This window comes from Oncorhynchus gorbuscha, linkage group LG12, assembly GCF_021184085.1.
Source record: "Oncorhynchus gorbuscha isolate QuinsamMale2020 ecotype Even-year linkage group LG12, OgorEven_v1.0, whole genome shotgun sequence".
Taxonomy (NCBI): Eukaryota; Metazoa; Chordata; class Actinopteri; order Salmoniformes; family Salmonidae; genus Oncorhynchus; species Oncorhynchus gorbuscha.
In genome coordinates this window covers 27,316,249-27,342,120 of record NC_060184.1, presented here as the reverse complement: position 1 = coordinate 27,342,120, position 25,872 = coordinate 27,316,249, and the positions used below count along the sequence as shown (strand labels likewise).

At 48.1% G+C, this 25,872-nt stretch overlaps 1 pseudogene; it reads right to left on the bottom strand.

Moving 5' to 3' along the window:
* The window catches only part of LOC123990802, a 154,818-nt pseudogene that overhangs the window by 58,462 nt on the left and 70,484 nt on the right, over positions 1 to 25,872 (bottom strand).

The window sequence follows — 25,872 nt, the reverse complement described above, 5'->3', positions numbered from 1 at the left end:
GATTTAAACAATTTTAAAAGTTCAGAGTATCTTCATCCATTGTCCAGTGGTTGTATTCATCATCATCAGCATTGTATTTAAACTATTTAACAACTTTGATACCCATTGCTACTTTATCTGGGCTCCATACAGAGAGAAACCTTCCTCAACCATCAGCAAGGTCATCCATTCACTTGGGCTGGGGCAAGAAGAGGGAAGAGGCTCTGTGACCAACTTAAGGAAGTAAACATTGTAATACCATAAATTATTTTTAACTGACAGATTTTCCATTGAATTCTCAGCCATAAGATTAGAAATTACCAACATGTGAAGCTCAATAATCAAATATATCATGTAGGTTATGTGGAAATGTCTTTTAGCTATCTATTTTGGTTCACCAAAAGAGGGGAAGTTGGAGAGGAAATTATGACTGATGTACTGTACTTGAGGAGAGCCAAAATTACTTTTTGGGAGGCCATCTCAGGTAATGGTTATTGATCAATCATGTTGAGAGAGACGGGAGGCCAGAGTATTACCCACAGTCTCTCTACATTTTCCTAACAGGGACAAGCGAGGAGACAGTTACACATGAGTTGGCACATCTGCCAATTATCATTCCACTGCACATGCATTTTCAGGTCAAATAGACAAACTGTATTGTCAACATTGTTTACTGTTCAGGACTTTGGTATCAGAAAAGAAAAAACTCAGTGACGCAATAGCCATGTTCTATAGCAACCAGTAGTAAGTCATTGAAAATGTAAGTCGCTCTGGATAAGAGCGTCTGCTAAATGACTTAAATGTAAATGTAAAATTGTGCTCAACACCGCCCGTCTCATTACAACCCCAACATTACTGCTGAGAAACACCGCCAATCTCATTACAACACCAACACCGCCCGTCTCATTACAACACCAACACTGCTGTAGTAACACTGCCCGTCTCATTACAACACCAACACTGCTGCAGTAACACTGCCCGTCTCATTACAACAACACCGCCCATCTCATTACAACCAACACTGCTGCAGTAACACCGCCCGTCTCATTACAACACCAACACTGCTGCAGTAACACCGCCCTTCTCATTACAACCCCAACACCGCCCGTCTCATTACAACACCAACACCGCCCGTCTCATTACAACACCAACACCGCCCGTCTCATTACAACACCAACACCGCCCGTCTCATTACAACACCAACACCGCCCGTCTCATTACAACACCAACACCGCCCGTCTCATTGCAACCCCAACACCGCCCGTCTCATTGCAACCCCAACACCGCCCGTCTCATTGCAACCCCAACACCGCCCGTCTCATTGCAACCCCAACACCGCCCGTCTCATTGCAACCCCAACACCGCCCGTCTCATTGCAACCCCAACACCGCCCGTCTCATTGCAACCCCAACACCGCCCGTCTCATTGCAACACCAACACCGCCCGTCTCATTGCAACCCCAACACCGCCCGTCTCATTACAACACCAACACCGCCCGTCTCATTACAACACCAACACCGCCCGTCTCATTACAACACCAACACCGCCCGTCTCATTACAACACCAACACCGCCCGTCTCATTACAACACCAACACCGCCCGTCTCATTACAACACCAACACTGCTGCAGTAACACTGCCCGTTTCATTACAACCCCAACACTGCTGCAGTAACACCGCCCATCTCATTACAACCCCAACACTACTGCTGAGAAACACCGCCCGTCTCATTACAACAACACCGCCCATCTCATTACAACCAACACTGCTGCAGTAACACCGCCCATCTCATTACAACCAACACTGCTGCAGTAACACCGCCCTTCTCATTACAACACCAACACCGCCCGTCAGTAACACCGTCTCATAACACCATTTCAACACACAACACCCCCTCTCATTACAACACCAACACCGCCCGTCTCAAAACACCAACACCGCCCGTCTCATTACAACACCAACCCCCCGTCTCATTACAACACCAACACCGCCCGTCTCATTACAACACCAACACTGCCCGTCTCATTACAACACCAACACCGCCCGTCTCATTACAACACCAAAACCGCCCGTCTCATTACAACACCAACACCGCCCGTCTCATTACAACACCAACACCGCCCGTCTCATTACAACACCAACACCGCCCGTCTCATTACAACACCAACACCGCCCGTCTCATTACAACACCAACACCGCCCGTCTCATTACAACACCAACACCGCCCGTCTCATTACAACACCAACACCGCCCGTCTCATTACAACACCAACACCGCCCGTCTCATTACAACACCAACACCGCCCGTCTCATTACAACACCAACACCGCCCGTCTCATTACAACACCAACACCGCCCGTCTCATTACAACACCAACACCGCCCGTCTCATTACAACACCAACACCGCCCGTCTCATTACAACACCAACACCGCCCGTCTCATTACAACACCAACACCGCCCGTCTCATTACAACACCAACACCGCCCGTCTCATTACAACACCAACACCGCCCGTCTCATTACAACACCAACACCGCCCGTCTCATTACAACACCAACACCGCCCGTCTCATTACAACACCAACACCGCCCGTCTCATTACAACACCAACACCGCCCGTCTCATTACAACACCAACACCGCCCGTCTCATTACAACACCAACACCGCCCGTCTCATTACAACACCAACACCGCCCGTCTCATTACAACACCAACACCGCCCGTCTCATTACAACACCAACACCGCCCGTCTCATTACAACACCAACACCGCCCGTCTCATTACAACACCAACACCGCCCGTCTCATTACAACACCAACACCGCCCTCATTACAACACCAACACCGCCCGTCTCATTACAACACCAACACCGCCCGTCTCATTACAACACCAACACCGCCCGTCTCATTACAACACCAACACCGCCCGTCTCATTACAACACCAACACCGCCCGTCTCATTACAACACCAACACCGCCAGTCTCATTACAACACCAACACTGCTGCAGTAACACCGCCCGTCTCATTACAACCCCAACACTGCTGCAGTAACACCGCCCGTCTCATTACAACCCCAACACTGCTGCAGTAACACTGCCCGTATCATTTCAACCCCAACACTGCTGCAGTAACACCGCCCGTCTCATTACAACCCCAACACCGCCCGTCTCATTACAACACCAACACTGCTGCAGTAACACCACGCATCTCATTACAACCCCAACACTGCTGTAGTAACACCGTCCGTCTCATTACAACCCCAACACTGCTGTAGTAACACCGTCCGTCTCATTACAACCAACACAGGCAGACTAAATAACTTTTTTGCCCGCTTTGAGGACAATACAGTGCCCCTGACACGGCCTGCAACGAAAACATGCGGTCTCTCCTTCATTGCAGCCGAGGTGAGTAAGACATTTAAACCTGTTAACCCTCGCAAGGCTGTAGGCCCAGACGGCATCCCCAGCCGCGCCCTCAGAGCATGCGCAGACCAGCTGGTCGGTGTGTTTACGGACATATTCAATCAATCCCTATACCAGTCTGCTGTTCCCACATGCTTCAAGAGGGCCACCATTGTTCCTGTTCCCAAGAAAGCTAAGGTAACTGAGCTAAACGACTACCGCCCCGTAGCACTCACTTCCGTCATCATGAAGTGCTTTGAGAGACTAGTCAAGGACCATATCACCTCCACCCGACACCCTAGACCCACTCCAATTTGCTTACCGCCCAAATAGGTCCACAGACGATGCAATCTCAACCACACTGCACACTGCCCTAACCCACCTGGACAAAAGGAATACCTATGTGAGAATGCTGTTCATCGACTACAGCTCGGCATTCAACACCATAGTACCCTCCAAGCTCGTCATCAAGCTCGAGACCCTGGGCCTCGACCCCGCCCTGTGCAACTGGGTACTGGACTTCCTGACGGGCCGCCCCCAGGTGGTGAGGGTAGGTAACAACATCTCCTCCCCGCTGATCCTCAACACAGGGGCCCCACAAGGGTGCGTTCTGAGCCCTCTCCTGTACTCCCTGTTCACCCACGACTGCGTGGCCACGCACGCCTCCAACTCAATCATCAAGTTCGCGGACGACACAACAGTGGTAGGCTTGATTACCAACAACGACGAGACTGCCTACAGGGAGGAGGTGAGGGCCCTCGGAGTGTGGTGTCAGGAAAATAACCTCACACTCAACGTCAACAAAACTAAGGAGATGATTGTGGACTTCAGGAAACAGCAGAGGGAACACCCCCCTATCCACATCGATGGAACAGTAGTGGAGAGGGTAGCTAGTTTTAAGTTCCTCGGCATACACATCACAGACAAACTGAATTGGTCCACTCACACTGACAGCGTCGTGAAGGCGCAACAGCGCCTATTCAACCTCAGGTGGCTGAAGAAATTCGGCTTGTCACCAAAAGCACTCACAAACTTCTACAGATGCACAATCGAGAGCATCCTGGCGGGCTGTATCACCGCCTGGTACGGCAACTGCTCCGCCCTCAACCGTAAGGCTCTCCAGAGGGTAGTGAGGACAGCACAACGCATCACCGGGGGCAAACTACCTGCCCTCCAGGACACCTACACCACCCGTTGTTACAGGAAGGCCATAAAGATCATCAAGGACATCAACCACCCGAACCACTGCCTGTTCACCCCGCTATCATCCAGAAGGCTAGGTCAGTACAGGTGCATCAAAGCTAGGACCGAGAGACTGAAAAACAGCTTCTATCTCAAGGCCATCAGACTGTTAAACAGTCACCACTAACATTGAGTGGCTGCTGCAACACACTGTCATTGACACTGACCCAACTCCAGCCATTTTAATAATGGGATTGATGGGAAATGATGTAAATATATCACTAGCCACTTTAAACAATGCTACCTTATATAATGTTACTTACCCTACATTATTCATCTCATATGCATATGTATATACTGTACTCTACATCATCGACTGCATCCTTATGTAATACATGTATCACTAGCCACTTTAACTATGCCACTTTGTTTACTTTGTCTTCACACTCATCTCATATGTATATACTGTACTCGATACCATCTACTGTATGCTGCTCTGTACCATCACTCATTCATATATCCTTATGTACATATTCCTTATCCCCTTACACTGTGTATAAGACAGTAGTTTTGGAATTGTTAGTTAGATTACTTGTTGGTTATCACTGCATTGTCGGAACTAGAAGCACAAGCATTTCGCTACACTCGCATTAACATCTGCTAACCATGTGTATGTGACGAATAAAACTTGATTTGATTAGATTTGATTTGAACACTGCTGCAGTAACACTGCCCGTCTCATTACAACCCCAACACTGCTGTAGTAACACCGTCCGTCTCATTACAACCAACACTGCTGTAGTAACACCGTCCGTCTCATTTACAACCAACACTGCTGCAGTAACACCACCCGTCTCATTACAGCCAACACCGCCCGTGTCATTACAACACCAACACCGCTGCTGTAACACTGCCCGTGTCATTACAACACCAACACCGCTGCTGTAACACTGCCCGTCTCATTACAACACCAACACCGCTGCAGTAACACCGCCCGTCTCATTACAACACCAACACCGCTGCAGTAACACCGCCCGTCTCATTACAACACCAACACTGCTGCAGTAACACCGCCCATCTCATTGCAGTAACACCGCCAGTCTCATTACAACCAACACCGCCAGTCTCATTACAACCAACACCGCCAGTCTCATTACAACCAACACCGCCCGTCTCATTACAACCAACACCGCCCGTCTCATTACAACCAACACCGTCCGTCTCATTACAACCAACACCGTCCGTCTCATTACAACCAACACCGTCCGTCTCATTACAACCAACACCGTCCGTCTCATTACAACCAACACCGTCCGTCTCATTACAACCAACACCGTCCGTCTCATTACAACCAACACCGTCCGTCTCATTACAACCAACACCGTCCGTCTCATTACAACCAACACCGTCCGTCTCATTACAACCAACACCGTCCGTCTCATTACAACCAACACCGTCCGTCTCATTACAACCAACACCGTCCGTCTCATTACAACCAACACCGTCCGTCTCATTACAACCAACACCGTCCGTCTCATTACAACCAACACCGTCCGTCTCATTACAACCAACACCGTCCGTCTCATTACAACCCCAACACTGCTGCAGTAACACCGCCCGTCTCATTACAACCCCAACACCGCCCGTCTCATTACAACCCCAACACCGCCCGTCTCATTACAACCCCAACACCGCCCGTCTCATTACAACCCCAACACCGCCCGTCTCATTACAACCCCAACACTGCTGCAGTAACATCGCCCGTCTCATGTCACACTGCTTGCAACCCGCAAATGAGACCCCCCAAAAAGCAGAGGAGTCCGTAGTCTCGCAGCATAACACTCACAAATATGCAGTGTCTAAACAATAGGCCTGTGAATATACCAGTATGGCAATATTTTTTCAAAGACAAAAAAGAAAACATGAAGCAGACCAAAAACTATTTGGTCCTTTAAAACATGTTCTATGTAAAATATTGTAGTGACATAGCTTGCAAAACAAAAAAACGTGACTGGATGTCAACATAATTAGGTTTGTTTCCAAGTACCACGATACTGGTATCGTCTCAGCCCTATTAAACAACGGCTAACCCCATTTGGTGAAATTGAGTGCTGCCACTGAACAGGCCAACAGATGTGAGGATGCTGGGAGAAAAAAGGCTGAAGTGTCAGAGCGCAGATGATTGGTCCTCCTGACTGCGCAGGCTCTCTATGCCTGGATAGGATTGGCTACACACTTCAAACTGTTTCACTGCAGTTTGGGGGGCCAATCAGGTTGAGCAGTTGTCACAGGTCAGTTCACCGTCCGTGGCAACAGGACTGGGGGTGTGGTGATGGATGATGGTAGGTGTTGCATGTCAGAACATTAAGCCTACTTCCTTTAAGGTTACAAAAACAGCTTTCGAGGAGTCTGCAATCACAGACAGCCTGTGATACATTATTCATGGCTGCTGCAGTGCAACCATCTCCCATAGGAAGACAAGCATACAGTACAGACGTGGAGACAAATGTAATGACAGGGCAGGCTGTATACACTACCCCCAAAACCTCAATCCCTTTCACCTCCATTCTCGTTACCAAGGTGGGGTCTTATTCTGGGGCAGAGGGAGAGACTGGGGGTCTAGGTGTCACTAGGAAAGTGCCCCCTCCCCCTACCCTGTCCTTAGCAGGGCTGTTAGTAGCACAGCTAGCCATATCTATTTCCACAGGCAAGGCCACTGACACTGAGACCCAGCACCTGACACCAGGCCAGCTCAGGGGGCCGGATGCCTCAGCTCAGGTCTGATGTAAAGTTACCAAATAGAAGCTGCCCTTCTCGAAAACAGTATGCCCATAAGCAGACGCAGTGCAGGCCCCCTTCATCGATAGGAGAAGGTAAACATGTTATTTCTGGCCCAGCCACCATGTTAGGGGAGGGGCCTGGGCTATACAACCCCAGATCATGCCAACCGGCACCTGTGGATGAGTTCATCATGGAGCTCTGCCAACACCTCAGAAGTAGCTGCCCCCAAAGACACAGCACCCAGGAAACTAGCCCCAAAGACACAGCACCCAGGAAACTAGCCCCAAAGACACAGCACCCAGGAAACTAGCCCCAAAGACACAGCACCCAGGAAACTAGCCCCAAAGACACAGCACCCAGGGAACTAGCCCCAAAGACACAGCACCCAGGGAACTAGCCCCAAAGACACAGCACCCAGGAAACTAGCCCCAAAGACACAGCACCCAGGGAACTAGCCCCAAAGACACAGCACCCAGGAAACTAGCCCCAAAGACACAGCACCCAGGAAACTAGCCCCAAAGACACAGCACCCAGGGAACTAGCCCCAAAGACACAGCACCCAGGGAACTAGCCCCAAAGACACAGCACCCAGGAAACTAGCCCCAAAGACACAGCACCCAGGAAACTAGCCCCAAAGACACAGCACCCAGGAAACTAGCCCCAAAGACACAGCACCCAGGAAACTAGCCCCAAAGACACAGCACCCAGGGAACTAGCCCCAAAGACACAGCACCCAGGGAACTAGCCCCAAAGACACAGCATCCAAGGGCTAGACCCAAATGCAACTGTTTTGCATTGTTAGGACATGTGTGTCCCAATTTCATTAGCAGCCATGCCTTTAGCACCTGATAGTCAGCAGGATTGTTGCCTAAAACACACAGCCTATTTTAATGAGAAAGCCCTGGTGTTCTGCTGCTGATCCCAACAGCACTATAGGAATCATCAGTTTTGCGAGCCAAGCAGCGTGCAACAAAGACATATCTCATGACCCTAATGCTGGCACAACCGAGAGAGGAGAGACCGGGCTTTCCACAGGGATCGCCTCCAACCGAAAACAGAGCTAGCTGAACGAAGCCAACTGAACACTGGTGTTGAGGGCATGAGAATGGAGCAGAATTCAGAACTATGCCTTTTCTCTCCTCTCCCTCGAGGGTTGAATTATTTGTGTGGACTGAACAGAGCCTGTGTTTCTGACTCCGTAGCTAGGAGACTCAGGAACACTTTTAAGTGATTTTCTTATCTTTCAAAGATCGTCAAAGCACAGAAACAGAGGTCAAGGCTGCCCTGCATCTCCTTGCCCTTTCTCTTTCAGCCAGGGGCTTTTAGACTGATGCTACAGAGCACCAAAGTATTGAACACAGCTTAGCCAATCAGAAGAAAGAGTAACTGATCTCTGACCAATCATAAGAGGACTCCCATCTTCCTTCCAGATGAACTGTGTCCATCGCCTATCGGGACAGTGTATAATATATAGCAGGTTACACTACAGGCAACCAACACTTCATAAAACATTCATGTTATACAAGTTACATAAGGACTTGTTATCACTAGTTGTGTTAGTAAGAGAGGAACTCAGTCAGTCGTGCTTCCTGTTCAACTAACGCTCTGCAACATGCAATCAGTGGTGTAGTCATCTGCTCCCTCCCACTCCTGCACCACCCTTTCTACCCATCAGCTGTCTCACTACACCCCCCAAAACCTCCTCCAAATCAAAACCCCTACCAACCCCCTCCAGTCCAGCTCTACTCACTGCTGAGGATGATCTGAGCGCGACTGATAGTCTGCTGCAGTTGGAAGCGGCTCACTCTGGGAGCAGGCATGTCTGTGGACGCCTGGAGGACCTTCCTCTGTCTCTACAGTGCCAGCACCAAACAGCAGCAGCAGTCTCTCCCCCTCACAGAGGAGCAGAAGAGGGCTGAAAGAGAGATCTGAGGCAGCAGGGTGTGGAACACCAAACAGGACAGCACCACCCTGGGCTGGGACACAATTCTAAAACAGCAGGCCCTGGTCCCTCTCTGGATCACGCTGCTCTCACCGTCTGGTTTCTCCCTCTCTGGTCACCTTCCCTGATAAGTACAGTGTTGTAGTCTCTGGTAGGCCCAGTGCTGGGGTTTCACTCGCTGGGCCATGCAGGGCAGCTGTTCTGTCAGTGTTAGTAGTAGCAGGCTGGCTAGCTGGAGAACCTCTCAGCAGCGTGGGTTATTATGGCAGTATGGTGCAAAAGAGCATGAGCTCATCAACAAAAAGTGAGGCAGGCAGTCGGGACTGACGTCACACCAACCTCCATCTCGACTGGCCCAGTGACGCAAATGGGGTTCACATGGTGGCATGGCGTAAGAAAGCAACACACCAAACAGCCTGAGACACGGTGGAGGGTGTCAGTGTCCAACCCCCCTACTCTGTCTGCACTCATTTAAAAAGGCAGGGACTTTAGCTGCAAAAACAAACTTCTTTTGGCTCAGGGATGTTTCTATGACGGGCAACGGTGGGCCACACAGAACCACAGTTAACCCAGCTCCCGCGTTGTTCTCACACTGAGGAAGTCTTGGTAACAGACACACTCGCCCTGTATTCTGCTCTGGCAACAGGCCATCACAACACAGTATTTATACCCCCAAAAAGGTGCCCATCAATAAATCACCCGTGGTCCCTCACACCATGCTGCCAGGCTGGGCTGTGTTGCTAGGGGTGTAGCGGGCAGAATGGGGGCTGCACAGGGCAGTGGGTGGAGGTTTAGGGGCCAGGGGACCCCCCAAAGAGAGGGACCCCCCTGTGCAGAGTCCGACTGTGTTCAACTGTTTGTCCCGGGGCTCAGATGGCCGTCTGACAACATGAAAACCCAAACAGAAGCTGTGGAGTATTATGCTACAGGACCACGTCTGAAAAACACTTTCCCTCTACCTTTCAATAATAATAATAATATAAATGCCATTTAGCAGACGCTTTTATCCAAAGCGACTTACAGTCATGTGTGCATCAACTTGGTTCTTTGTAGCCTTACATGGACCTTACCCGCACACTGCCTCATTTCTCTTGTGTCTCTTTTTCCTCTCTCTCCATATCAATCTGTCCACAGCCAGATGAAAAGGAGGGGATTACAGCCAGACCAGAACACTGACCGGCGTTCAGCGGCCTGACAAGACCTTCAGTCCTTTTTTACCCATTTGAGGAGAGCAGAGAGGGGGGAGACTGAGGACATCTGTCTGTATGGGCCTCTATGGGTTACAGGACATGACTGACAGAGTGAGCTCAGGTCAAAGCCCAGAACTAACGTCACTACTGCCCAAAACATTTAGCACCACACTACAGCTCTTTGACTTGGGGTTCAATGAGTTTGGACCTAGACATGGGGAGAACAGTTGCTTTGGTGTGACCTGACAAGGGTCACAGACAGGCTCCACCAGACTCGACCCCTCAGTCATCTGACTGACGTGTATTACCAGAAACACTCGACCTTCCAAACGTCACACGACCTCACCAGGCCACAAACACTGCCTCGTCTCTGACGGTAACCGATCGTTCCTTTGTCTTGGCGTGCACACACACACACACACACCTTCTCGGTAAAGTGGACGAGAAAAACACTCCCAGTGCTGTTATGACAACGGTTCATATTACAGCACCTGGGACTCGGCGCTCAACACAGAGAAAGGTACAGTTGGTTTTGGTCCGGATGGTTTCTGTGTAAACCAAATTTCACATTTCCATACAGACAGTCCGACAGCTCATCATTATGTACTCATCTGTCTGCGGACTACAACACCTCATCACAGGGCCTAAAAAGAGCAAACATGAACTCTGAACCCATCACGTCCCTGATCTCCAGGGGTCCGCTCTGCCCTTTGTCCTGTGGCTCAGTCACTTCCGTCATTTAGTGTTCTATCTGACTGAGAAGGAATGTGACAACAGCCATTTCTTTGAGAAAAGCCCACATGCCACACAGTCTCAGGCAATAGCAGCACGGTAAGCGGAGACAGCTCGGGTGTCAGTGTCAGCCTAGCTCCGACTGCCTACCATGTGATTCCCAACCACACATTTCACTCTGCTAAAATTAGACCAGATACTATAGAGACCGTAGAAACTCCAGGGATATAGGGAGAGGAGGGCTTTCTGGACGTAGGAGACACGCATGCGCACATATAAAGCACACACACTCATTCAAGAGAAAGAGCTACACACTTACACCAAAGGCAGTAAAACCTGCACTGCCAGCACCATCACCCTGCGTTTTTCTCCTCTCCTCCTCCCAAGCAGCAGCATCAGTTTTCCAGGGGAGGAACAATGGAGAGAGAGGCAGGACTAATCACAGTGCAGAGTATGAAACAGAACACACAGCAGCTTGATCTACATTCAGCACAGACCACAGGCAGAACAGGCCTCAGTAAATCATGTCAACACTGGATTTAGCTAGCGGTGAAATAAATAACAAGTATTCTAAAAGGATAGACCAGCGTGACTCCGTTCCTCTCTTGTCCAGTGATAAATCCCAGTCCGGGAGTGAATGATGTTGAGCCTTGTGTCATGGAAGGCTTATCATGTCTAAAAGGGACACCTAATAGAACAGGAGTGTCATCACATTGGATGATAAGAATAACACTAGAGTGCCTCTGTGCGCAGTTCTATGTACAACCAACAGGAGGCAGAGAAGAGCAGGAAAATCAGATCCATATCTTTACTACAGTTCTCAAAGTGCCTCTCAAACAGGGTTGCTGTACCTCAGCTGTAGCCTGGGTGGACTCAGCCGAACCTGTGTAAGTGCTGAGCTCCTCTCTGCACACCCCTGACGAGAACTACTGCGCACAATACATGTTTCCATCTCAGTTAAGGACAAGTATAGGAGAAAGCTTGGCTGCACTGGGCCCTCCAGTGGCGGGCCAGCCTGTTCCAGCCCTCTATGGTCGCAGAAACCCCATCCAGTCAGGCCTATCCAGCCCCATCAGGCCCCATTACTATGCTGGAGTGTACTGCTGTAAACAGCTTACTGAACACAAATGGGTCTCTGACTGAGGCTGGGCCAATTAGTGTCCCATCGTACCTCGCCTCCCCTTTTCCCTCTGTCAGCCTGGCAGGGCTTTGGTAGGGCCAGGCTAACACTCTCTTCATTATAAAGCCTGTGGTGCTCCAGCTCCCAGCCTCCACCCCAGTCTAGCCCATATGCAGCCTCGGCTACAGAGCAGATCCCCTGCCCCGACAACCAGCCTCAGCCTCTAGCACCAAGTCTAAGCCCCCAACCAAACACAGGGGAATTCTGCAAACTCGGCACTGGAGGAGTTCAGCAAAAAGAATAGCAGCTAACAAACCCACCTTCTCTAACGAGGGGAGAAAGAAAAACAAAGGAGAACAGCAGAGCGAGAGAGGAGGATAGAGAAGGGAAGGAAGGAGAGAGGAAGAGGGCGTCAGAGAAAAGTCCTTGGTTATGTCGTTATTAAGACAGCTCACACTACAAACGTTGTTGCAAACAGACAGGGGAATTGGAGAGGACTGAAACATCCTCTCTCACACACATACATGCACACTTTGAGGATATCCTTAGACTCCTTCAAAGTGCAAGCAGACCCCAGGGTCTCCTCCTGTCAGAGGCAGGCTGCAACAGGCAGGCTTTGATAGTGTGAGAACACCCACACCGCTGGAGAATGTCATCACCATTCCCATAATCAAGCTCATCACTATCGGGTAATTAATACAGGCTAGAAAAGTTCAGTGAGAACCAAGCATTCAGCCTCAGGGAGAGATGAGGGCTAGAGGTCACTGGGGGAAACAGCCAGATACACTAGTCAGGCGATAGGCTAGTCGGGAACAAAGAGCTGAGAGACAGGGGGAGAGACAGTGGGAGAGAGTCAGGGAGGGGGGGAGAGAGTCAGGGAGGAGACAGGGGAGAGAGTCAGGGAGGAGACAGGGGAGAGAGTCAGGGAGGAGACAGGGGAGAGAGTCAGGGAGGAGACAGGGGAGAGAGTCAGGGAGGAGACAGGGGGAGAGTCAGGGAGGAGACAGGGGGAGAGTCAGGGAGGAGTCAGGGGGAGAGTCAGGGAGGAGTCAGGGAGAGAGTCAGGGAGGAGTCAGGGAGAGAGTCAGGGAGGAGTCAGGGGAGAGTCAGGGAGGAGTCAGGGAGGAGACAGGGGGAGAGTCAGGGAGGAGACAGGGGGAGAGTCAGGGAGGAGACAGGGGGAGAGTCAGGGAGGAGACAGGGGGAGAGTCAGGGAGGAGACAGGGGGAGAGTCAGGGAGGAGACAGGGGGAGAGTCAGGGAGGAGACAGGGGGAGAGTCAGGGAGGAGACAGGGGGAGAGACAGGGGGAGAGACAGGGGGAGAGACAGGGGGAGAGACAGGGGGGGAGAGACAGGGGGGAGAGACAGGGGGAGAGACAGGGGAGAGACAGGGGGAGAGACAGGGGGAGAGACAGGGGGAGAGACAGGGGGAGAGACAGGGGGAGAGACAGGGGGAGAGACAGGGGGAGAGACAGGGAGAGAGAGTCAGGGAGGAGACAGGGGGAGAGTCAGGGAGGAGACAGGGGGAGAGTCAGGGAGGAGACAGGGGGAGAGTCAGGGAGGAGGGAAGAGTCCAAACACAGAGGAATTCTGCAAACTCGGCACTGGAGGAGTTCAGCAAAAAGAATAACAGCTAACAAACCCACCTTCTCTAACGAGGGGAGAAAGAAAAACAGCAGAGCGAGAGAGAAGGAGGATAGAGACGGGAAGGAAGGAGAGAGGAAGAGGGTGTCAGAGAAAAGTCCTTGGTTATGTTGTTATTAAGACAGCTCACACTACAAACGTTGTTGCAAACAGACAGGGGAACAGCAACCCTGTTTGAATGTATAGTTAAAGTGACTGTGCATATTTGATCAACAGAGAGTAGCAGCAGCATAAAAGAGGGGCTGGGAGGGGGGCACACAATGCAAATAGTCCAGGTAGCCATTTGATTACCTGTTCAGGAGTCTTATGGCTTAGGGGTAGAAAATGTTGAGAATAATTTTTGTCCTAGACTTGGCACTCCGGTACTGCTTGCCATGCGGTAGTAGAGAACAGTCTATGACTGGGGTGGCTGGGGTCTTTGACAACTTTTAGGGCCTTCCTCTGACACTGCCTGATATAGAGGTCCTGAATGGCAGTCAGCTTAGCCCCAGTGATGTACTGGGTCGTACACACTAGCCAAGAAATTCCCATACCAGGCAGTGATGCAACCAGTCAGGATGCCCTTCGATGTTGCAGCTGTAGAACCTTTTGAGGATCTCAGGACCCATAGGCTACATCGTGCCCTCTTCATGACTGTCTTGGTGTGTTTGGCCCATTCTAGTTTGTTGGTGATGTGGACACCAAGGAACTTGAAGCTCTCAACCTGCTCCACTCAAGCCCGTCATTGAGAATGGGGGCGTACTCGGTCCTTTTCCTGTAGTCCACAATCATCTCCTTGGTCTTGGTTACGTTGAGGGATAGGTTGTTATTCTGGCACCACACGGCCAGGTCTCTGACCTCCTCCCTATAGGCAATCTCGTCGTTGATCAGGCCTACCACTGTGGCCCGTCAGGAAGTCCAGGATCCAGTTGCAGTGGGAGGTGTTTAGTCCCAGGATCCTTAGCTTAGTGATGAGCTTTGAGGGTACTATGGTGTTGAATGCTGAGCTGTAGTCAATGAATAGCATTCTCACATAAGTGTTCCTTTTGTCCAGGTGGGAAAGGGCAGTGAGGAGTGCCATAGAATTTGCATCACCTGTGGATCTGTTGGGTTTAGGGTTTCTGGGATGATGGTGTTGATGTGAGCCATTACCAGCCTTTCAAAGCACTTCATGGCTACGGACGTGAGTGCTACGGGTCTGTAGTGATTTAGGCAGACTGCCTTTGTGTTCTTGGGCACGGGACTATGGTGTCTGCTCAAAACATGTTGGTATTACAGACTCAATCAGGGATATGTTGAAAATGTCAGTGAAGACACCTGCCAGTTGGTCAGCACATGCCTGGAGCACGCCAGTTGGTCAGCACATGCCTGGAGCACGCGTCCTGGTAATCCGTCTGGCCCCTCAGCCTTGTGTATGTTGACCTGTTTAAAAGGTCTTCCTAACGTCGGCTACGGAGAGCGTGATCACACAGTCGTCCAGAACAGCTGATGCTCTCATGCATGCCTCAGTGTTGCTTGCCTCGAAGCGAGCATAGACGTGATTTAGCTCATCTGGTAGGCTTGTGTCACTGGGCAGCTCGCGGCTATGTTTCCCTTTGTAGTCCGTAATAGTTTGCAAGCCCTGCCACATACTACACCGCTCCGACGCTCGTCATATGATTCAATCTTAGCCCTGTGTTGACGCTTTGCCTGTATGATGGTTCGTCACAGACAAGACAAGATAAAGCGTGCCTATCTATATAATGAATAGGGTGGGTTGAGATGATTAAATATAAAAGAACTAAACCTCTCTCTGAAAGCTTCATTCATTCAAAAGTTTTATTTGAACCCTAAATGCGTCAAGTAGATTACTAAGAAAAGCTCATCCATTGCTTAACATTGCATTTTTGCTTTTGTGCAGATGCCATGTCTCATTTTCGATTAATTGAAAATTATGCTCTTTCCCAAACAAGCACTGCAGAGATGACTACAATTTCATCCCCCTGAAAAGATACAACAAATATTATGGCTGAAATAACTGTATTTATGGGAAAGATATGGTATTGTAGGTATTGTACGGTATATTGTTTTTAAATGATATTGTAAATTGGAATGGTAGATTAGTCTTTCATGAGTTTTCTGAATTGCATGGGAACTCAATACAAGATTACAACCAATTGATTACAGCTTTACCCTAAAAATTGGAGGAGACCGGTGGCAGTGGGAGGAGGTAGGGAACTGGTCTGTCTGCCCAATATAAAGGATCAAAACTGGAGGAGGCAGGTGGTAGCGGGAGGAAGTAGGGAACTGGTCTGTCTGCCCAATATAAAGGATCAAAACTGGAGGAGGCAGGTGGTAGCGGGAGGAAGTAGGGAACTGGTCTGTCTGCCCAATATAAAGGATCAAAACTGGAGGAGGCAGGTGGTAGCGGGAGGAAGTAGGGAACTGGTCTGTCTGCCCAATATAAAGGATCAAAACTGGAGGAGACAGGTGGCAGTGGGAGGAAGTAGGGAACTGGTCTGTCTGCCCAATATAAAGGATCAAAACTGAATAAAAACAGCATAAATAGGAAACATTACCAGTTTCATTTGAGGACCAGGATGTTGACAGCTGTGCCAAACAGATTGCAAAATAGTTTGGAAGAGATTTATGATGTACCGATTCCACGGTACAGGGTGTATGAGTTGATATATAAAATAAAGCAAGATTCAAGACTTTTCAGCTAAAATTATATGAAATTCTTTCCACCAACAAAATGTTGAATATTTGGGCCATACAATCATCGAAGCTCTACAGATTTTGTTGTGAGGATACAGAATCAAGATCATTTCTTTTGGTGTTGCCCTCAGGTAGTGTTTCTCGTCTCAGGTTCAGGAATGGCTGAAAATGCATAACATTTATCAAAAATTGACCCTAGAAATAGTACTGTTGAGAGACTGGGTCAGTCAAATACTTTTACTAAGAGTATTAGTAACTATCTTCAACTCACAATCTATCTAATCAAATAGAATCCATGGATTGCATGTATTTTAAAAATCACAGCATAGTTGAAAGATATATGGTGTATAGAAATCCACATGTGGAATTGGAGACAGGTGGGAGTGGAGTTGCTGGGCGGGGGATAGAATGACGGTCAAAGATAAAAAGTTAAAAATAAAGTCAAAATAAAACATAACAAAAAGTAAGTTTGAATGACACTGAGGGGCAGTGTTGTTACAGTTAATGCCGGATTGCCTGAGGCTGATGAGGTGCAGGTGTTTGTACACATGCAATATACACACGCTCATTGAAATGCACACATACACAAACACACGTAAATCCTTGCTGCTAGGATTTTTGTTGTATTTGATGTCTTTTGTTTTTTGCTTTGTTTTCTGTTTCTCCTTTGTCTTTTTTATATTTTGTTGGTTGTTGGTGTATTGGGGGGGGGATCACTCGTCCGAGTCGCTGTTTTTGTGGGAGAACTGCCAACGTGCCCTTGAGCAGGGCATTGACCCTGGTTGCTTTTGTGTGTCGCTCTGGATGGGAGTCTGTTTGATGACTACTGTAATGTCGTTGAGTGGCTTCACTGCAAGTATATTGTATACTTTAAATAGTCAAAAGTCCATCGACAACCTCATCGCCAAAGCGACGTACATGCATATCCCAACCAGAAGCCATGGATTACAGGCAACATCCTCACTGAGCTAAAGGCAAGGAGTGGGACTCTAACCCGGACACTTATAAGAAATCCCACTATGTCCTCTGACGAACCATCACAGGCAAAGCGTCAACACGGGACGAAGATCGAATCCTACTATGACGTTCGTCAGATGTGGCAGGACTACAAACTATCACGGATTACAAAGGGAAACCCAGCCACGAGCTGCACAGTGACACGAGCCTATCCGACAAGCTAAACACCTTCTATGCTTGCTTCAAGGCAAGCAACACAATCATGAGTGAGAGTTTAGCTGTTCCAGATGACTGTGTGATCACGCTCTCCATAACCGATGTGAGTAAGACATTTAAACAGGTTAACATTCACAAGGCCACAGAGCCAGACTGATTACCAGGAAGTGTACTCGGAACATGCGCTGATCAGTTGGCAAGTGTCTTCACTGACATTTCAACCTCTCCCTGACCAAGTCTGTAATACCATAAACTATCAAAATAAAGAAATTTGCACACTCCATGTGTAGTCTCCCAGCAGTTGAATGGGTATCTACCAATGTTTTGGCATCATTGTGCCTTCCTCAGGGTGTTAGTCAGCACCTCCACACAAACTATTATTCTGGGTGTTTTTTTACCAGTCGAATACCTACATGTTTTAAGAAGACCACCATAGTCCATGTAGCCAAGAATGCCAAGGTAACCTGACTAAATGACTAATCACCCTGTAGCACTCGCATCTGAATTGCCAAAGACTCCAGCCACCCTACTCAGACTGTTCTCTCTGCCACCGCACTGCAAGCGGTACCGGAGCGGCAAGTCTCGGTCAAAAGGCTTCTTAACAGATTCTACCCCCAAGCCATATGACTACAAAACAATTTATAAAATCGCCACCAGACAATTTACATTGACTCACTCCCCTCGCTTTTGTACACTGCTTCTACTCACTGTTTATTAGCTATGCATTGTCACTTCACCCCCACCTACTTGTACAAATTACCTCAACTAACCTGTACCCCTGCACACCGACTCTATACCGGTACCCCTTGTATATATTTTCTTAACTCTTCTTGAACTGTACTGTTGGTTAAGGGATTGTAAGTAAGCATTTCATGGTAGAGTCTACACTTGTTGTATTTGGCGCATGTGACAAATAAAGTTTGATTTGATCAGTCTTAACTGCACATACACTGCTGCCATCTAATGGCCAAAATCTACATTGCACCCGGGCTGGAATAATACATTATGAGCTTTCTCTTGCATTTCAAAGATGGTACAAAAAAATACAAAGTAATGGTTGTTTTTTTTCTTTGTATTACCTTTTACCAGATCTATAGTTTTATATTCTCTTACATTCCTTTCACATTTCCACAAAACTTCAAAGTGTTTCCTTTCAAATTGTACCAAGAAAATGCATATCCTTGCTTCAGTGCCTGAGCTAAGGGCAGTTAGATTTGGTTGTCATTTTAGGCGAAAATGTAAAAAAAGGGCAGATCCTTTTTTTTAAGGACGTGTAAGTAAGCATTTCATAGTATTCATATCGTATTCAGAGCATGTGACAAAAATAATTTTATTTTGATCCCAGACACCCTGGATCCACTCCAGTTGAACTCAGCGTTCAACACCATAGTGCCTACAAAGCTCATCACTAAACTGAGGTTCTTGGTACTGAACACCTCCCTCTGTAACTGGATCCTGGACTTCCTGATGGGCCGCCCTAAGGTGGTTATTGTTAACTCTAGGCAACACATCTGTCACACAGACCCTCAACACAGAGGCCCTTCAGGGGTGCGTGCTTAGTCCCCTCCTGTACTCCCTGTTCACCCACGCACGCCCAACACCATCATTAAGTTTTCTGACGACAATACGCTGGTAGGCCTGATCACCAACGACGATGAGAGCCTAATGGGCGGAGGTCAGAAACCTGGCAGTGTGATGCCAGGACAACAACTTCTCCCGCAACATTAATAAGACAAAGGAGCTGATCATGAACTACAGGAAACGGAGGGCAGAGCATGCCCACATTGACATCGACAGGGCTGCAGTGGAGCGGGTTGAGAGTTTCACGTTCCTCGGTGTCCACGTCACCAAGGATATATCATCGTCCACAGTCATGGAGAGCACGACAGCGCTTCTCCTCCCCAGGACGCTGAAAAGATTTTGCATGCGTCCTCAGATCCTCAACAACAACAAAAAGTTATACAGCTGCACCATCGAGAGCATCTTGACTGGCTGCATCTCCACTGGCAACAATGGCAACTGCTTGGCAACCGACCGCAAATCTCACAGCCATCCAGGACCTCTATACCAGGCGTTTTCAAAGACTCCAGCCGCCCAAGCCACAGACTTCGCTCTACTACAACATGGCAAGTCTGGAACCAACACTACCCTGAACAGCTTCTTCACCCAAGCCATAAGACTTCTAAACAAGACCGCTAAATAGCTAATCAAATGGCTACCTGCAGTGACCCTTTTTTGCACCAACTCTTCCACTGAATATGCGCACACACACACTCATGACATACTTAAACACCAACACACACACTACATACGCCCACGCCACTGCTAGTCTATTATACAGTGGGGCAAAAAAGCCAGCCATCAATTCTGCAAGTTCTCCCACTTAAAAAGATGAGGCCTGTAATTTTCATCGTAGGTACACTTCAACTATGACAGACAAAATGAGAAAAAAAATCAAGAAAACCACATTGTCATCAGGATTTTTTATGAATTTATTTGCAAATTATGATGGAAAATAAGTATTTGGTGGCTGACAAAATACTTTTTGCCCCACTGTATCCTGTTACCTAGTCACTTTACCCCTACCTCTATGCACAGTATATAGCTACCTCAATTACCTCATACCTCTGCACATCGACTCAGTAATGGTACTCCCTGTATATAGCTACAATATCTTCTACTCCCTATATAACAATGTTATTTTTATGCATTATTTTTTATTATTTAATCACTGTGTATTTATTCCAAGTGTCACTATTCGTGCATCGTCAACTCTGCATTGTCAGAGAATGACCAGTAAGAAAGCTAATTAATGTTAATTTACACCTGTTGTCTACGAAGCATGTGACAAATAAAAGTGTATTTGCTTTGAAACCTAGATTCATTCATACAGACCTGGTTCTGAACTTCAGTCAGTGGCAAGGAGACTATAAAACAATAACTTCCCCCTCAGGGAAGAGATTGGGTGCAGTGTGCGTTGGAAAACAACAACCGTCAGATCTCTCAAAATGACTGATGATCCACTCTGCAATCATATTACCAACAACCAAACACACCTCTCTCTGTCCCAGGCAGCCAGCCCTCATTGAGAAAATATCACCAGAGCTACAGTGTGTATATTACTCAGGCGTGGTGGTGGAGATTACAGGAAAGCTATTCACATTAGACGCAGTGGCTCATCGCATCCGTCAACAAATTAAGCGAAGGCAGCGCAGGCAACCAGCATAATCACAGTCTGTTCCAAGGCCACTCCATCTGAGGTAACTGTGGGCTGGGCTCAGCAGATTGCTGCTTGGAGAGAATACAAATACATTGTATTTGCTAGCTAGCCTTTCCAGAGATTAAGTATATCTGGAAAACAGAAATGGCCGCCGCTGAAAACAATGCATCATTTGTTAGCAATAAGTAAACAGTCTGACTAAAAGGCCTAAACGGCCCGGTGAGAGATACTAGGCTCAGTGTGACTGCTGTTGTGTGGAACCCCTGAGGGCCTAGTCAGTCACAAGTTGTTGCAGCCACAGAGGGGGTCAGGAACAGGGCCTTGATTGAGCCCCTCACTAGGCCCCTGCTCCAGACCCAGAGTTCCTCAAACACACACACAACCTCCCAATACACACATCAGAACGTCTAATTGCATCCAGTTTTACGAGAGCAGGTCCTCAGTAAACATTTGATCTCACTCTGAGGACAAGAGAGCCATTCTGCCAAACCAATATAAACAGCGGATCAAAACGAATTAGACGCAAATCATTTCTTTGTATTTATTTATTTTTTCCCTTCACCCGACCATATTCAGCTTAGTGAAGCAAAGAATTCTGCAAAGTGAGGGAAAACATTGATGAGTCATCTGTGTGGACTGTAAACACAAGAATATATTTTTTAAAGTGCCTTCGGCAAATGTCTGGTCAAGTACTATAGTTTTAATGTGACGCTCAACTGTGCTGACATTTATAGAGGGTTTTGCTCTACCTCTTGGGTCCTGCTTAAATCTACAAATACCTAGTCAGATTAACCAGTGTGTCTGAGAACAGCACTCCAAGGCTAACCCGCACCCATGTTTTACATCAGCTAAGAGTTGTGCATCCTTGCCCACTAAACTTGCAGGACACCTCTCACTACAACTACTTGCAATGGCTGAAGCAACAGGACGGCAACAGGCAAGACCACCTCGCATTTGTCAAAACACCAAAGAGAGCTGGATATCCCAGGTCATTACAGCAGATATTCTTCCCGTCGGTCAGCAGAGCTCACCCTCACCTGTGTCCTGAGAGTTGAGCACCTCCAGGGCATGCATCATGGCACTGGCGAATACGTTGGCATCCTCTTTGCTGCCAAAGTTGAGTCCGTAGACCTGTCTGGCATCGCGCCACTGGTGGAAGGTCTGTGTGGCCTGGTTGTACTTGAGCCCCTTGGGAATGGCACAGTTTATTACCACCTGGAGAAGGATAGAAAGGGGGAGAGAGAGGGGACCGAGAGAGATGGGGGGAGATCGAGAGAGAGGGATGGTTTTTGAGATGGTTTTGATAGCTAATTTCAATTCCTTAGAGGACTACTGGTGGTTCTCAAAACAATTATCAAATTGTATTTGTCACGTGTCGAATACAACAGGCGAAATTAAATGCTTAATTACAAGCCCTTAACTCTATTGTTGGTTAAGAAAATATTTACTAAATAAACTAAAGCAAAAAATGTAATAAAAAGTAACAAAATAACAAGGCTATGTACCAGGGGTACCGGTAGCGAGTCAATGTGCGGGGGTACCGGTAGTCAAGGTCATTTGTACATGAAGTTAGGGGTAAAGTGACTATGCATAGATAATACACAGTGAGTAGCAGCAGTGTAAAAAAAGGGTCTGTGTCAATGCAAATAGTCCGGGAGGCCACTTGATTAATAATTCAGCAGTCTTATAGCTTGGGGGTAGAACCTGTTAATAAGGAGCCTTTTGTATGTAGACTTGGTAGCAGAGAGAACAGTCTAGGACTTGGGTGACTGGAGTCTGACAGTTTCTTGGGCCTTCCTCTGACACCGCCTAGTATATAGGTCCTGGCAGGAAGCCAGGAAGCTTGGCCCCAGTGATGTACTGGGACGTACTCACTCCAGTCTGTAGCGGCGTACGGTTGGATGCCGAGGAGTTTCCATACCAGACAGTGATGCAACCGGTCAAGATGCACTCGATGGTGCAGCTGTAGAACTTTGAGGATCTGGGGAACCATGCCAAGTCTTTTCAGTCTCCTGAGGGGGGAAAGGCATTGTCGTGCCCTCTTCACGACTGTCTTGGTGTGTTTGAACCATGACAGTTTGTTGGTGATGTGAACACCATGGAACTTGAAACTCTCAACCCACTCCACTACAGCCCTGTCGATGTTACCGGGTGTGTGTTCAGCCCGCCTTTTCCTGTAGTCCATGATCAGCTCCTTTGTCTTGCTCACGTTGAGGGAGAGGTTGTTGTCCTGGCACCACACTGCCAGGTCTCTGACCTCCCTGTAGGCTGTCTCATCGTTGTCGGTGATCAGGCCTACCACCGTTGTGTTGTCAGCAAACTTGATGGTGTTGGCCATGTAGTTGTGGGTGAACAGGGAGTACAGGAGGGGACTAAGCACGCATCCCTGAGGGGCACCAGTGTTGAGGATCAGCGTGGCAGGTAAGGGTTGCCTACTTTCACCACCTGGGGGCAGCACGTCAGGAAGTCAGGGATACAGTTGCAGGGGGAGGTGTTTAGTCCCAATGTCCTTAGCTTAGTGATGAGCTTTGAGGGCAATATGGTGTTGAATTCTGAGCATTTTCACATAGGTGTTCCATTTGTCCATGTGGGAAAGGGCAGTGCGATTGAAATTGCGTCATCTGTGGATCTGTTGGGGCTGTATACGAATTGGAGTTGGTCTAGGGTTTCCGGTGGTGTTTATGTGAGCCATGGCTAGCCTTTCAAATCACTTCATGGCTACTTTCATGAGTGCTACAGGGCAGTAGTCATTTATGCAGCTTACCTTTGCTTTCTTGCCACAGGGACTATGGTGCACTTCTAGGGAGAAGGATAGGGAGAGCGAGTGAGATGGTTTGGATAGCTATTCTTAAGTACTGCGAGGACTACTTGGGTTGTGCCATGGCGGAGATCATTGTGGGCTATACTCTGCTTTGTCTCAGGATGGTAAGTTGGTGGTTGAAGATATCCCTCTAGTGGTGTGGGTGCTGTGCTTTGGCAAAATGGGTGGGGTTATATTCTATCTGGTCCGGGGGTATCGTCGGACAGGGCCACAGTGTCTCCCAACCCCCCCGGTCTCAGCCTCCAGTACCTATGCTGCAGTAGTTTGTGTCGGGGGGCAGGGTCAGTCTGTTATATCTGGAGTATTTCTTATGTCTTATCCAGTGTGTTCGTTCTCTCTCTCTCTCTTGACACCTCTTTCTCCCTGAGCCCTAGGACCTTGCCTCAGGACTACCTGGCATGATGACTCCTTGCTATCCCCAGTCCACCTGGCCATGCTGTTGCTCCAGTTTCAACTGTTCTGCCTGCGGCCTTGGAACTCCTGACCTGTTCACCGGACGTGCTACCTGTCCCAGACCTGCTGTTTTCAATCCTCTAGAGACAGCAGGAGCGCTAGAGATACTCTCAATGATCGGCTATGAAATGCCAACTTACATTCACTCCTGAGGTGCTGACCCGTTGCACCCTCGACAACCACTGATTATTATTATTTGACCTTGCCAGTCATCTATGAACATTTGAACATCTTGGCCATGTTCTGTTATAATCTCCACCCGGCACAGCCAGAAGAGGACTGGCCACCCCTCATAGCCTGGTTCTGACCCTGCTGGTCCTAGGTTTTGGCCTTTCTAGGGAGTTTTTCCTAGCCACTGTGCTTCTACACCTGCATTGCTTGCTGTTTGGGGTTTTAGGCTGGGTTTCTGTACAGCACTTTGTGACATCAGCTGATGTAAGAAGTGCTTTAGAAATACATTTGATTGACTATGTGTGTTGCTCAAAACAAGTGTATCGTGATTACAGGTAAGGAAATTATGTTTTTAGAGTTCATAAGAGTCATACATTACAGCTAATACAACCTCAGTCAGTCAGTCTACTACCAATGTTCCCTCAGAGCTGTGTGAATGCGCGCAGCTCCCCTCAGACTGCCGTGCAGAAGAATAATGAGCCCGCTACAGTTTCCCCCCATTAGTTAACACTCAGCGTTTCGCTCTACTGGCGGAATTGTGTTCGAATCAACACAATATTAGCCACTTTCAGTATAATATACCGAAACAAAACAAACTAGGAAAGATTTAGTATGCAAAACTAACTGTGCAAGAGATTTTCTTGTAGGCAGAGGGCATTGGAGTAGGATTCTTTGCATTGACAAACTCAGGCCTGTACTCTACACAGAGCAGAGCGCCATAACCAATCAGAGCTGAAGTAGGCATATATGGAAATAGCCATATCACTTTGAACTGGACTGCGGTTAGTCTATAGTATGAACGGTCGGGAGTAAATGTGCTTGTTTTGAGATCAAAGTGAGAGCTGCATGTAGCCACGTGAGCACATTTGTTCATATTCTTTGGTAGTGAGTTATTAGCCCAGTTAACTCATTTCTAGTCAACAATGGGAGAGCGGTTTCTTCCAACGAGAGCAGAAAATGTGTGTATTTCTAGCCATCTTTGAACAGGGAGTCAGGTAAAGAGATGTTTATGTCTTAAAGGGAAAGTGTTGTATTTTGAGAAGGTCTTGAATAAGCTAAGTAGCCAATAGGCAGAGAATGGGAATAGTAATTCATTTTATTTTGTAAAGTGGTTTCTTGCCTCATATTTTCAGTCACCTTGTCTGAAGGACAAGTGGAAAAACAGCTTCGTGTCAAGCCCTGCATGTGTTTTTTGTCTCATGGAATGTAGGCATTGAACACCACACATTGGCTGCTACTGTAGGCTGAATGAGAGAACAGCTATTTCCATGTTAAAATGTTAGTTGTTTTTGATGGTAGGTCACTTTGGTAGTCCTACATTATAGTTAAATAGCCACAGTAGCCTACTTGGCCACTGTTAAAACTAACTTAAAGGTGGGTACCTAGCCA